At 38.5% G+C, this 14,262-nt stretch overlaps 1 long non-coding RNA gene across 2 annotated transcripts in view; it reads right to left on the bottom strand.

Annotated features, from left to right (window-relative positions):
- Positions 1-14,019, bottom strand: part of LOC126284999 (uncharacterized) — a 40,478-nt gene extending 26,459 nt beyond the window's left edge. For both annotated transcript variants that reach the window (XR_007551588.1, XR_007551589.1), the window contains exons 1-3: positions 13,867-14,019; positions 13,282-13,360; positions 7,174-7,296 (exon numbers count right to left, since the gene is read on the bottom strand). This is a non-coding gene — a long non-coding RNA (uncharacterized LOC126284999). The remainder of the gene's footprint in view (positions 1-7,173; positions 7,297-13,281; positions 13,361-13,866) is intronic.
- Between the last annotated feature and the right edge of the window lie 243 nt (positions 14,020-14,262).

Below are 14,262 nucleotides of genomic sequence, written 5' to 3'. Positions count from 1 at the left end.
TCTCTGGGTGGGGACCACTCAGGAAGATGTCGTTAACAAGAGGAAGGAAACTGGTGTTCTACAGATCAGAGTGTGGAATGTCAGATCATTTAATCATTCAGGTAGGTTAGAAAATTTAAAAATGAAAATGGGTAGGTTAAAGTTAGATATAGTGGGAATTAGTGAAGATCGGTGGCAGGAGGAAAAGGACTTCGGGTCTGGTGAATAAAGGGTTATAAATACAAAATCAAGTAGGGTTAATGCAGGAGTAGATTCAATAATGAATAAAAATATATGAATACAAGTAAGCTACGATGAACAGCATAGTGAACGCATCATTGTCACCAAGGTAGGTAAGAAGCCCACACCCACAATAGTTGTACAAGTTTATATGCCAACTAGCTCCACAGGTGTGGAGACTGAGGAAATGTATGATGAGATGAAAGAAATTATTCAGACAGTTTACGGAGATGAAAATTTAATAGTCATGGGGGGAAAGGAATGAAAGAGAAAGCCACCTGGTAGAATTTTGTACAGAGCATAATTTAATCAGAGCTAACACATGGTTTAAGAAACATGAAAGAAGGTTGTGTATCTGGACAAGACCTGGAGACATCTGAAGGTTTCAGATTGGTTATATAATGACAAGGTAGAGATTTTGAAACCAGACTGGTGAAGCAAACTGGAGTAATTTTAATTCCCCTCTTGTTCTGGCATCTGCCTCCTTAAATTAGTTTTGTTACTTTTAAATATTTACCATTAGCACATGTGAATATAATCTGAATTTTCATAGAAGATGAAGATTGGCTCTCAGTTTTAAAGAATATAACCCCCGATCTAATTTTGTGCTTAATTTTATGTATGTAATCGATTTTTCTAATTGTTTTGACTATTCCTAGTTAGTATCTTTTATTATAAGGTGAAATAAACAACTGCATTGTAACTTAAATTCTATTGTTGATGTATAAACAAATATAAATTCTGTACCAATTATAAACATTTGGAGGAACAACTAATAGTATCTATTTGTCTCTCATCAAAAACATTTCAGCAAAATCAGCCCTGAATCAATTCCAAAGTGATTCACAGTTTTGTCAAAGTACTGTATGCATAACTATATATGTTAATTTCATGATTTAAACAAATAAATCAGCCTAACTCTTGTAGTAGAAGAAACTGTTAAAAAGGCGGAAGTTTTCAATGTTTTAATTATAATTTCTGCAAATTAAACATCGAACAACATGAAGTTTCAGTACCTATTATTGTGATGATATATAAGGGCTCGATTTTTGATCACGAGACGAGGAACCTGTGTTGCTTAGAATGACAACAAGGTATCAAGTTAACAATGAAATAAGTGTTACACCAATAGGCCGTGTGTTAAAGCAATGACAGTGGCTGTTCAATTTATTTGAAGGACTGTGAACTATGAGGTTATGTTTTTACTGCTCGTACATGTCCAACAGTAAACTATTGTAGCAGTATGGGCAGGTTCGCCAGCAAACTATTAATGAGGCTTATGGAAAGTTTAAACAATAGTGCACTGGCTATACATATACAGGATGGTCCACTGATCGTGACCGAGCCAAATATCTCACGAAATAAGCATCAGACAAAAAAAAAAACTACAAAGAACGAAACTTGTCTAGCTTGAAGATGGAAACCAGATGGCATTATGGTTGGTTCGCCTGATGGTGCTGCCATAGGTTGAATGGATACCAACTGCGTTTTTTTAAATAAGACCCCCATATTTTTTATTACATATTCGTGTAGTACATAAAGAAATATGAATGTTTTAGTTGGACCACTTTCTTTCCTTTGTGATAGATGGCGCTGTAATAGTCACAAACATATGTCTCAATTTTTGACGAACAGTTGGTAACAGGTAGGTTTTTTAAATCAAAATACAGAACATAGGAACGTCTGAACATTTTATTTTGTTGGTTCCAATGTGATACATGTTTCTTTGTGAACTTATTTCTGAGAATGCATGCTGTTACAGTGTGATTACCTGTAAATACTACATCAATGCAATAAATGCTCAAAATGATGTCGGTCAAGCTCAATGCATTTGGCAATGTGTGACAACATTCCTTTCAATAGTGAGTAGTTCACCTTCCGCAATATTCGCACATGCATTGACAATGCGCTGATGCATGTTGTCAGGAGCTGTCTGTGGATCACGACAGTAAATAGCCTTCAACCTTCCCCACAGAAAGAAATCCGGGGATGTCCGATCCGGTGAACGTGCAGGCCATGGTAAGGTGCTTCGACAACCAATCCACCTGTCATGAAATATGCTACTCAATACCGCTTCAACCGCATGTGAGCTACGTGCCGGACATCCATCATGTCGGAAGTACATTGCCATTCTGTCAGGCAGTGAAGCATCTTGTAGTAACATCGATAGAACATTCTGAAGGAACTCAGCATACATTGCAGCATTTAGATTGCAATCGATAAAATGGGGGCCAATTATACTTCCTCCCATAATGCTGCACCACACATTAACCAACCAAGGTCGTTGATGCTCCACTTCTCGCAGCCATCGTGGATTTTCCGTTGCCCAATAGTGCATATTATGCTGGTTTACGTTACCGCTGTTGGTGAATGACACTTCATCACTAAATAGAACACGAGCAAAAAATCTGTCATCGTCTTGTAATTTCTCTTCTGCCCAGTGGCACAACTGTATGCGACGTTCAAAGTAATTGCCATGCAATTCCTGGTGCATAGAAATATGGTACAGGTCCAATCAATGTTCATGTAGCATTCTCAACATCGACACTTTTGAGATTCCCAATTCGTCTGCTACTGACGTGCGGATTAGCTGCGACAACAGCTATAACACCTACTTGGGCATCATCATTTGTTGCAGGTAGAGATTGACATTTCACTTGTGGCTGAACACTTCCTGTTTCCTTAAATAATGTAATTATCCGGTGTACGGTCCGGACACTTGGATGATGTCATCCAGGATACTGAGCAGCATACATAGCATATGCCCGTTGGGCATTTTGATCACAATAGCCATACATCAACACGATATCTACCTCTTCTGCAGTTGGTAAATGGTCGACTAACACAGGTAATGTATCACGAAGCAAATACCGTCCGCACTGGCAGAATATTACGACATACCACGTACTTATACGTTCGTGACTATTATAGCGCCATCTATCACAAAGATATTTGGCTCAGTCACTATCAATAGACCACCCTGTATAACTGTGTATTATAAGTGGGTTACGCAAAGTGAAAGCCAACTACGGTGAAATGCAAATGTGTACCTGTCGGCTACATTATTTACAATAGTCAGTCTCCAAATTACAAAGCCCCATTTTTCAGCTAGTGTAGCAACGCAGTACGTTGACACCAAGGACAACAAATGAAGAAATAAAGCAGGTGGAACTGCTACAAGATTTTAAATTGTAAGACATTTCCAAAGATATATGTGGGTTGACCACACTTTATTGGTTACGAATGGCACAAAACTGCAAAAGGTAGGTAATTAAGCAGATGGGACCTGGTTAAACTGAAAGTAGCAAAGGTTGTAGAGGATTTCATAGAGCATTAGGGAATGACTGACAAGAACAAGGGAAAGGAATATGATATAAGAAAAATGAGTAGTTTTGAGAGATAAAATAGTGAAAGCAGCAGAGGATCAGCTGTGTAAAAATACGAGGGGTAGTAGAAATTGTTGGGTAACAAGAGACACTTAATTTAATCAAAGAAAGGAAAAAATATAAAAATGCAATAAATGAAGCAGGCAATAGGGAATACAAAATCTAAAAAATGAGATCGGCATGAAGTGCAAAAGGGCTGAACAGGAATGACTAGAGGACAAATGTAGTGAGGTTGAAGTATTTATCATTATGGTTAAGACAGATACTGCATACAGAAAAATAAAGAGAAATGAGAAGCAGCTGTGTGAATATGTAGAGCCATATGGAGAACCAGTCATAAGTAAGGAAGGGAAAAAACGAAAGAGGGAAGTAGTATATAGACTAGAGCATCTATACAAAGGAGATGTACTTGAGGGCAACATTATGGAAATGGAAGATGTAGAGGAAGATGAGAAGGGAGGTATGTTACTGCGTGAAGAATTTGACAAAGCACTGAAAGACTTAAGCTGAAACAAGGGCCGGGAATAGGCATCTGTTAGAGCTACTGATAACCTTGGGAGAGCCAGTCATGACAAAACTCTTCCATCTGGTGAGCAAAATGTACGAGATAGATGAAATACCCTCAGACTTCAAGATGAATATAATAATTCCAAGTCCAAAGAAAGCAGGTGCTGACAGTTGTGTAAATTACTGAACTATAAGTTTAGTAAGTCAAGGCTGCAAAACATTGACACAAATCCTTCACAGAAGAATGGAAAAACTGGTAGAAGCCAACCTCGGGGAAGGGGGGGGGGGGGGGGGGGGAAGATCCTTTTGGATTCCGGAGAATTGTACGAACACGCGAGGCAATACTGACCCTATGACTGTCAAAGTTTTTATGTTGTACAACAGGTAAATATAGGGGTAGTCTTACATTTTCAGATGAAGCTTTGGTGATTGAAATCACTTGCATGTTTGTTTTGCACTATTTAGAAGGTATGGAGGGGCTGAGAACTATTACAAATGCTGGGAGGACAAGTGGGAGGGGCACAGGGAGTGGGAAGCAAATTTCATTGTGCTGTCAATCATGGGAATGTATACAGCATACCTTGTTTGTCTGAATCCATTTCCACTCAGATTTGTAGTGGCTTTAAAATTCAACAGCAGCATATATTTCAGCAAGAAATGGTGGAAATGTAAATAAGGCCCACTTGCATACTTAACATGTTTCATCCAGCAATGTTGTCAATGCTCGCCATGGGTTATAACAGGAACAAAAGAGTGTGTCAGCTGTTGGTTTCACACAGCCAATGAGAGAGCAGTGGACAGGTATGTTCGATAGCAAAACACTAAGGCATATTGCCACATTTTCATGTCAAAATAGATGCAAAGTCCGCTATGTATTGGAGAAAAAACAGCCGTGTTCTCAGGTCACACTTCAGAGATAACATATTTGGATTGACAACTAGGTATTTGTGACAATTATAAATTTTACTGATTTCTGTTTTACTAACAGCAATCTACACTGCGCTATTGGGTCCCACCCTAGCCTCCACCTCAGAAATCATAACATTCGAAAGGAACAGCCACATACTTGTGACAACCAAGATTACAAATTGCACTGGGCTTTATGTATAGAAATATAATGCCTCTTGCTGGTTGGATGAAACTATCATCCCAGGTAATAACCACAAGAGCTTTAACAGATCAACAAAAATAATCAATTTTTGGAAATGTCAGTTGTGGGTGACTTTTGCATAACTCTCCTTATTTCTTAAACCTCATCAGTCCTCCTCCTCATCTCTGCTTCTCCCCCCCCCCCCCCCCCCCCCCCCCCCACCCCCCCTCAAACCTTCTCTCAGGAGGAGGAGCAACTGGATCCAAAGCTTCCACATTGCCTTGAAATTATGTGTTTGTTTCCTCCTGGCACTACTTGGTGAGAATATTTTTTATGTATCTAATTATATTATGTTTTCATATAATGATACCAGAGAAGATGATTAAAATTGTAATTACACAATAACTTGCTCAGATAGGGAAAAAGTGAATACAAAAACTAACGTAAAATATTTCTTTTTGTTTATTTTATATTGCATTCTATTATGAAACTGATGACAATAAAAATAGTATAAGTCTAGAATAAGCTTAATATTAACCTTTTTCGGCAAATACTTTATTTCATTGAAACTGATTGTAATTCGCATTAGTCGGAATATATTAAAAATAATATTTTGTTAAGTAGACTCTTTGAAAAGAAAGGAGTTGGGGGGGGGGGGGGGGGTATTGTCTTACGCTTGGATAAATATGGTACATAGTTTTTCTTATGGTTTATATTCCGTAAATGGCATAATATGTGTAAACTCCAGAAAAAAAAAATAACAGGCCAATTACTGATTTATAGTACCCTAAACACAAATGCACCACCACATTTCTGGTATAATATATGCAGTCTCTGCGGATCAGGGGATCTCAAACTTTTCTTCTGGTGGAACACACTGAGAATCCTGGTATTTTGATAGAACATCTTGTTTATTTTGAAGGTTAACAATTTTTTTTCTGGAAGTTGTGGACAGACACCAGACAAATGAATGTTTTGCCACACGGAGGTGGAACCATTAGGAGATCATCTGGTGTGATATGGGTTAGTGCGTGCCTCAAAGTGAGGAACTGTAGTAAATTAAGTATTTTTTTGTTTTGTTTTGTTTAGGGCTATCTGAGATACTATAATATATTAATGGGGCAAGTGAAATTGCTATCAAACATTTTGTTGGTACATTAATGGGTGTTAATCCTGATTCAACTACACTAATGGATACAAATCTGGAAGAATACTGAACAAGCAAATACCAACAGTGGACGTCAGCTGCTTGTCGAAATCCATTATGAGTAAAATATGCATCGTATCAAGAGTAGTTATTCTTATGGCATCACAATCCTAGGCTTTAGCAAATCACAATCAATCTCACATTTCAACTTAACGTACATCAGCTACAACGTATGATTGTATTAAGGAAAGTTCTGGCAGAACTTCAACACTAGGAGCAAAGGAAGCACCCCATCTCGTGTGTCATACATGAAAGAGAGAGAGAGTGTGTGTGTATGACAGTTCTCTAAAGTTTCACGCAAAATTTAATGCAGACACATTGCTCCTCTATCTCTGCCATCTCGAAATTCGCAACTGTGTGACAATGCTCTACTCAATCCAGCACTGAACAATAACTAGCACACATACAACAGTGAAACGTCCAGTAGTTACACAATAAACACAGGTGTGTGCATGAATGCCAACCACATTTCACTCCAACACACCATTGGCATGGAATTAAGAATGTTCTGGAATTTTTTGGTCAGACATTGTATATATCCTAAGATGTTAATGAAGAGATGGAGAGATGGAGAGAAACAATCAACACAACAAATTAGGAGGAGAGTAGCAATGTCAATTACTGCAGAATGGATGAAACAAAATACAGTAATTAGTAATAAGGAGTCCTTCAGCTGTAAATGTATTTGTTACAACATAAGTACTGCCTGAGGCCATCCGTTGTATTTTCAGTACAAATTAACATCAAAAATAACTTGCCAGCACCATGACTTCATCTTGGCTGCTTCTATGCAACTACTCAGTAGCTATGTCACAGTATACAGCATTCCATTCATCTGTCAGGCTCTTTCTTCTCCAAACATAGTAGCTTGCAGTTTTCAGCCATTTCTGAAAATAAGTATCACCATTTACAACCAGAATGTAATGGTCCAACAAATTAAAACTTAATGCTTTCCAACACACACACACAAAAACACACACACACACAAAAACACACACACACACACACAAACACACACACACAAAAACACACACACACACAAACACACACACACAAAAACACACACACACAAAAACACACACACACAAAAACACACACACACAAAAACACACACACACAAAAACACACACACACAAAAACACACACACACAAAAACACACACACACAAAAACACACACACACAAAAACACACACACACAAAAACACACACACACAAAAACACACACACACAAAAACACACACACACAAAAACACACACACACAAAAACACACACACACAAAAACACACACACACAAAAACACACACACACAAAAACACACACACACAAAAACACACACACACAAAAACACACACACACAAAAACACACACACACAAAAACACACACACACAAAAACACACACACACACACACACAAAAACACACACACACACACACACAAAAACACACACACACACACACACAAAAACACACACACACACACACACAAAAACACACACACACACACACACACAAAAACACACACACACACACAAAAACACACACACACAAACACACACACACACAAACACACACACACACAAACACACACACACACAAACACACACACACAAACACACACACAAAAACACACACACAAAAACACACACACAAAAACACACACACAAAAACACACACACAAAAACACACACACAAAAACACACACACAAAAACACAAACACACAAAAACACAAACACACAAAAACACAAACACACAAACACACAAACACACAAACACACAAACACACAAACACACAAACACACAAACACACACACACACAAACACACACACACACAAACACACACACACACACACACACACACACACACACAAAAACACACACACACACACACACACACACACACACACACAAAAACACACACACAAAAAAAACACACACACACACACACACACACACACAAAAACACACACACAAAAAAAACACACACACACACACACACACACACACAAAAACACACACACACACACACAAAAACACACACACGCACACAAAAACACACACACGCACACACACACAAAAACACACACACACACACACAAAAACACACACACACAAACACACACACACAAACACACACACAAAAACACACACACACAAACACACACACAAAAACACACACACAAAAACACACACACAAAAACACACACACAAAAACACACACACAAAAACACACACACAAACACACACACACAAACACACACACAAAAACACACACACAAAAACACACACACAAAAACACACACACAAAAACACACACACAAAAACACACACACACAAAAACACACACACAAAAACACACACACAAAAACACACACACAAAAACACACACACAAACACACAAACACACAAACACACAAACACACAAACACACAAACACACAAACACACAAACACACAAACACACAAACACACACACACACAAACACACACACACACAAACACACAAACACACACACACACACACACAAACACACACACACAAACACACACACACAAACACACACACACACACAAACACTTTTCACACAATGTTGATTGTAACACACATCCTTAGAAATAACTGATTCATATAAACTGTGTTACACACACACAAACACTTTTCACACAATGTTGATTGTAACACACATCCTTAGAAATAACTGATTCATATAAACTGTGTTCCGAGTTTGGAGGGAAAAAATAAGAAACAAGGAGAATCAAATCATAAAAATGGGAAATATAAAAAAGGTTTTGTCTAATAAGCCTCCTTGTAATGTTGTCACTTAACAAGTTTAAAACTTCCATTGATTAGTAATACAAGGAACAACGAGTTCTACAGCGAGGACAGTCCACACTCTAGGGAAGTAACACAATATAACAGAACTGATTTTTTAACAGCTCTGCCAGCAGATCCTATTCCTTTGTCTATTAAGGTAGGAACTGTATTACCTGGGCAAGAACTCTTTAGAGGAGCAATATATGAGAAACACAAAAAAGAGTGGCTGGACCCTTACAACTGGAGCCTCTGATGCACTTTTACTTTAAAGAGATGTAAATTAAGTAGAAGAATCAGCTGCCCTGAGTGTTACAATTTCTTTGTTAGCATGTAAAACCAATTTCTTTGTTACTGTGTAAAACAATATCCATCTGGCAAATAATGTGTCTGCTGTTTGGAGATATCAGACTCCTTTTCATACTACAGATAGTTAGTTTGACAGATTAAATGATATTAAAAAAGGGATGTGGGGGAAGCTACAAAAAAGTAACAGACAGGTAGCTAAAGATACCAATATTAGTTGATTATGAAAAACAGATTAAATGCAAGGTAGCCTTTACTATGGAATAATATCAGTGTAAAATTCTGAATTACTCATCGGTAAGACTTTGTTCTGTAGGAAAAGTTAACAACATAAGAAATGCTATAAAACAATGAATAATAGAGTTGTCACTCTTCAAGCTTCCCACGCAGATTTGTTGTAAATAGTCTTCATGGGTTTGCAGCCGAATCAGATTGTGTAAATTCCACAGTCTTTCCTTGGAGCAACTGTATGACATCTTCAGCTGGTTAAACCTTGCTCGTGGCTAGGTACGACTGATGGTATCCGCACACCGATGCCCAGTTTTTAGAACAAGTGCACGAAGAATTGTTCTAAAAATGGGGCATCTGTGTGCTGATACTGTCAGTCCTACCTAGCCACGAGCAAGGTTCAACGATCTGAAGATGTCTGATAGTTGCTCCGAGGAAATATTGTGGAATTTGCACAACGCGATCAGGCGGCAAACCCATGAAGACTATTTACAATAATAGAATTGTCAAGTTTTAGTACTTATACACCTGTGTCTAGACTTTGCAAACTATCATCAGGTGCATAGCAGAGGGGATGTCCCATTGTAATAGTTATTAGGTTTCCTCCCATTCCATTCATAAATGGAGTGTGGAAAGAATGATTGAATGAATAACTCTGTGTGTGTGTGTGTGTGTGTGTGTGTGTGTGTGTGTGTGTGTGTGTGTGTGTAGGAATTATTCTAATCTTATATTCACGATCCCTATGTGAGCAATATGTACCTTAGCCCTCAGTGTTTCACAAGCCCACAACAGGCCACAGCACTCCACCTGCCCCACTGCCACCCGCTCCCCCCCCCCCCACACACCAAAGTCAGGGTAGATGTGCGGTTCGGCCCCAGTGGATGCCCCAGAAACATCTCATACCAGACCAGTGTAACCCCAAATGTATGCATGGTAGAGTAATTATGTTGTACGTGTATGTGGGACAGTGTTTGTGCAGAAGTGTAACTGAAGTGGAATAAGGGGAACCAGCCCACATTTGCCAAGGCAGATGGAAAACCGCCTTAAAAACCATCCACAGGCTGGCCGGCACACGGACTAAGCTTAATTGAAACTCCATCCACAAGGAACGTCTTCTTAATCTTCTTTACTAGTCATGGGAATGACCCAAGTATGACCTCAGAGCCCAGATGACCAGGCATCATTTGTTCCAACTTGTGTCACAATCTGTAGTTGGTAGCATCCTCTTAGAGCAATGTTCCCAATAACCTCATTAAAGTTGTCACATTAACAGGTATCCATCCACACGTGGGGATGGAATATATCGTCATCGTCTTATGCGTAATGAAAAATAATTTGACAATTACAACATGTAATATTACACATGTACTTGAAAATGACATGTCATCAAAATTAGCTAATCACATGACCTAAATAAAGCTGATCTACATTAAAGTCTACTACAGACCATGTTTTCTTTAATTAAGCATTTGAAGGCTATGGCTCCCACGAAAACAAAATTTTAAAGAATAATAGCACTAGCCAGTAAAAGATGACGAGCTATTGGAAGTAAATAATGAGTGGTCATAGTCAGATATGAGAAGTACAGGATACACACACAAAAAGAGAGCAATGCATCAATTCTTGCATCTGGGTATCAGCACCTCAGAGTGCAAGCTACATACTCCTTCAGTAGCAGTGGTAAAAATAGGCAAGAGCATACCGTCATGATGTAACTTAGCTGCTACTGATATGAATTTATAGCCAAATTTACAAGGAGCAGTGAAGAAGGTTCCTGTGGCTCTTGGGTGGCAGGAAGACCAGATCACCTAGTATTAAGGTTGGGTAGCCTGTCACTGCACCAGTAGAATGACAATCAACCCCCCCCCCCCCCCCCCCCAGAGAAAAGTGTCTACAGTTGTGATAGCATGTCTGTGGACCAAATTTGAATGCAATCACTCGAAACCTTACTAGGGTTTACCTCATCTTGCAGCTGCCTTCATTCAGCTAATTGGTGCATATTTAAAATGAATGCCCCCTCCCTTCTCCATGTGATTGTCCTGTATCTCTGCAACACATTAATGGGTTCAGGCGCCTGATGGAATTGATATTAATATACAAAATTGTCTGCATCAGTTTACTGACTTCTCAGTTAACTATAGACCTGTAATTACTACCATCGGGGTCAACATTAAGTATGGTGTATTAAACCATTATTATTACATTATTAAATACTCTTCCTTTCTCTTTCTATGGTTCAAAAATGGCTCTGAGCACTATGTGACAACTTCTGAGGTCATCAGTCGCCTAGAACTTAGAACTAATTAAACCTATCTAACCTAAGGCCATCACATACATCCATGCCCGAGGCAGGATTCGAACCTGCGACAGTAGTGGTCACTCAGCTCCTTTCTATGGGATTGGATTGCATATCCTAGAGGCTTCTCCAAGTGTGCTATGTCACAAAGTCTCAGGTTTAAACATCGCAGGAAAGGAATAAAATACTAAAATTATTGATCCTCTGAGGAAACATATGCTGTCTGGACTCACAACAAAACTAGTTTTTGTGGTGCCAATGACAGTTACAGCTAACATGCAGTGCCACCTAAATACACTATTAAGTGAAAAAGGAATACAACACTTCGAATATTGTGACATAGAAAGTGAAAGGACTAATGAACAAATTAATTAATATTCTAGAGTAGAATAAAATGGACCACAAAGAATGGTACAATACAACTGGCTATCACAAATTGGCTATATGGAAACAAAACATGGACACCATGGGTAAAAGACAGTCCAGCCCCTGAAATAAGTTTTCTTTGAGCAGTTTAATGAATGTTCTCCAGATGACAAAGAGTAAAGACATGCAAAGCAAAAAAAATTACACGAATATGTCATACTACGTCAAGAGTGAGGACAGAACATATTGGAGCGACAAGCGAATTCACGTTGCTGAACTGGTTTCCTGCAGAAGCACCTAATGACAGGAGAGAACTTGGTGGACCATGGAAATTATGAGCACCAAAACAGATTATTCAGCAAAATCAGTGAATGAAAATGAGTTATTAATGTGTAGTTTTGAAACAAACAGTAGACTCAGTTTCAGAAAGAAATGGGTTCAAACTTTCATTGGCCATCTGAATATAACTTCCCCATTGTTCCTTTGAAAAGAACTCAATGTAGTTAGTTCCCCTTCCATGTCCTATTCGAGCTTGTGATACACCTAACGATTTAACCAGTTAAAAATTGCTCATAAAGGTGAAGCTTTAAATATTGTATGAATCAGTTAAAGAGTTAGTTCTATCTTTCAAACGATAAAAAGTTTTTGCATTATACACTCACGATACTGCACCACTGAAAGGTCCACTTATGTTTAACCTAAATGCGTCAATGGTATATGGAGATAGGTGAGATCTGCAAACATCTTATGAATTTCAAAATCAACACAATTTTTTGCTTCAGTCACGCGGTTGCTACAGCCAATTCTGTTGTTCATATAATGTTGTTCTGAATTACAAGCTTTCGAGCAGTGTTTAAAACTTACCTAATAACATCACGAGGCGTTGCGGCACTTTAGCAACCACAAATATGTTTACGCAACATTGGCTTCAAAGTCTTCCTTTCTGAAACAAACAAAACAAGTTAGGTACGATTTCTGCCATGGGTAGTGTAGTCGAATAGCAAACGTATAAACAATACAATTATCCTTATCACTGAATGATGAATTACACTGGCTGTTTCACATACGATATAGTCACACTTGGCAAATTCTGAATCCCCACCCCCAAGACGTACTGGGCCGTTATATCTCAGTACAGTTTCAATTTTCTGGGTGTTGGTTACCTCTAGTATAACCGAACATACCCGAGAATCTACTGTATTTATACATGGGGCAAAAACATATGTTTTGAAGTGGCGCTAAGGAATAATAGGTAGGTTTCAGTTGTTCAAAGTACACATTAAGATCAAATGCAGCATACGTTCACGCCCTCAGTCTGTTGGTGAACTGTCAGTCTGTCACAGTGTCACTCAATCACAAGTACAGCTGATATTTCCCATGAAAAAAGAAAAGGCGCAGCGCGCAAGTTTCAAATTTATATGCTAATTAAATGTTAAGTTTGTTGTTTACCTTTCTAAGCGGCTCAAAACTATAATCACAACCATCACTATCATAAACACAAGTCCCAGAAACGTTACTAAGTAACTAACCATGTATATTAATTTGGGACCAATACGCATATCCTAACAAACAAAATCAATGTTGAACCGCATATGCTTTGACGTCTCTGCTTTTCGTTAATCGCAATCTCTGAACTGAAACAACCTCCTGTCGCTGAATGGCGCGGCAAATGAAAATTCATTTTGTATGAGTTTCGTACTACCTCAGAAATGGCGGTGTAAGTTAATTTACAAATTATGTATAATGCAGTACATGATTCTTTAAATTTAGTTTCAGTATAACACATTCGTACTGCATATTCTACACTGATCTGTTATTGAACGTTACCGCTGGATATATTTCGTA

Source organism: Schistocerca gregaria, chromosome 8, assembly GCF_023897955.1.
Source record: "Schistocerca gregaria isolate iqSchGreg1 chromosome 8, iqSchGreg1.2, whole genome shotgun sequence".
Taxonomy (NCBI): Eukaryota; Metazoa; Arthropoda; class Insecta; order Orthoptera; family Acrididae; genus Schistocerca; species Schistocerca gregaria.
The sequence above is the reverse complement of the archived record's forward strand: the minus strand, read 5'-3'. Positions and strand labels throughout refer to the sequence as shown.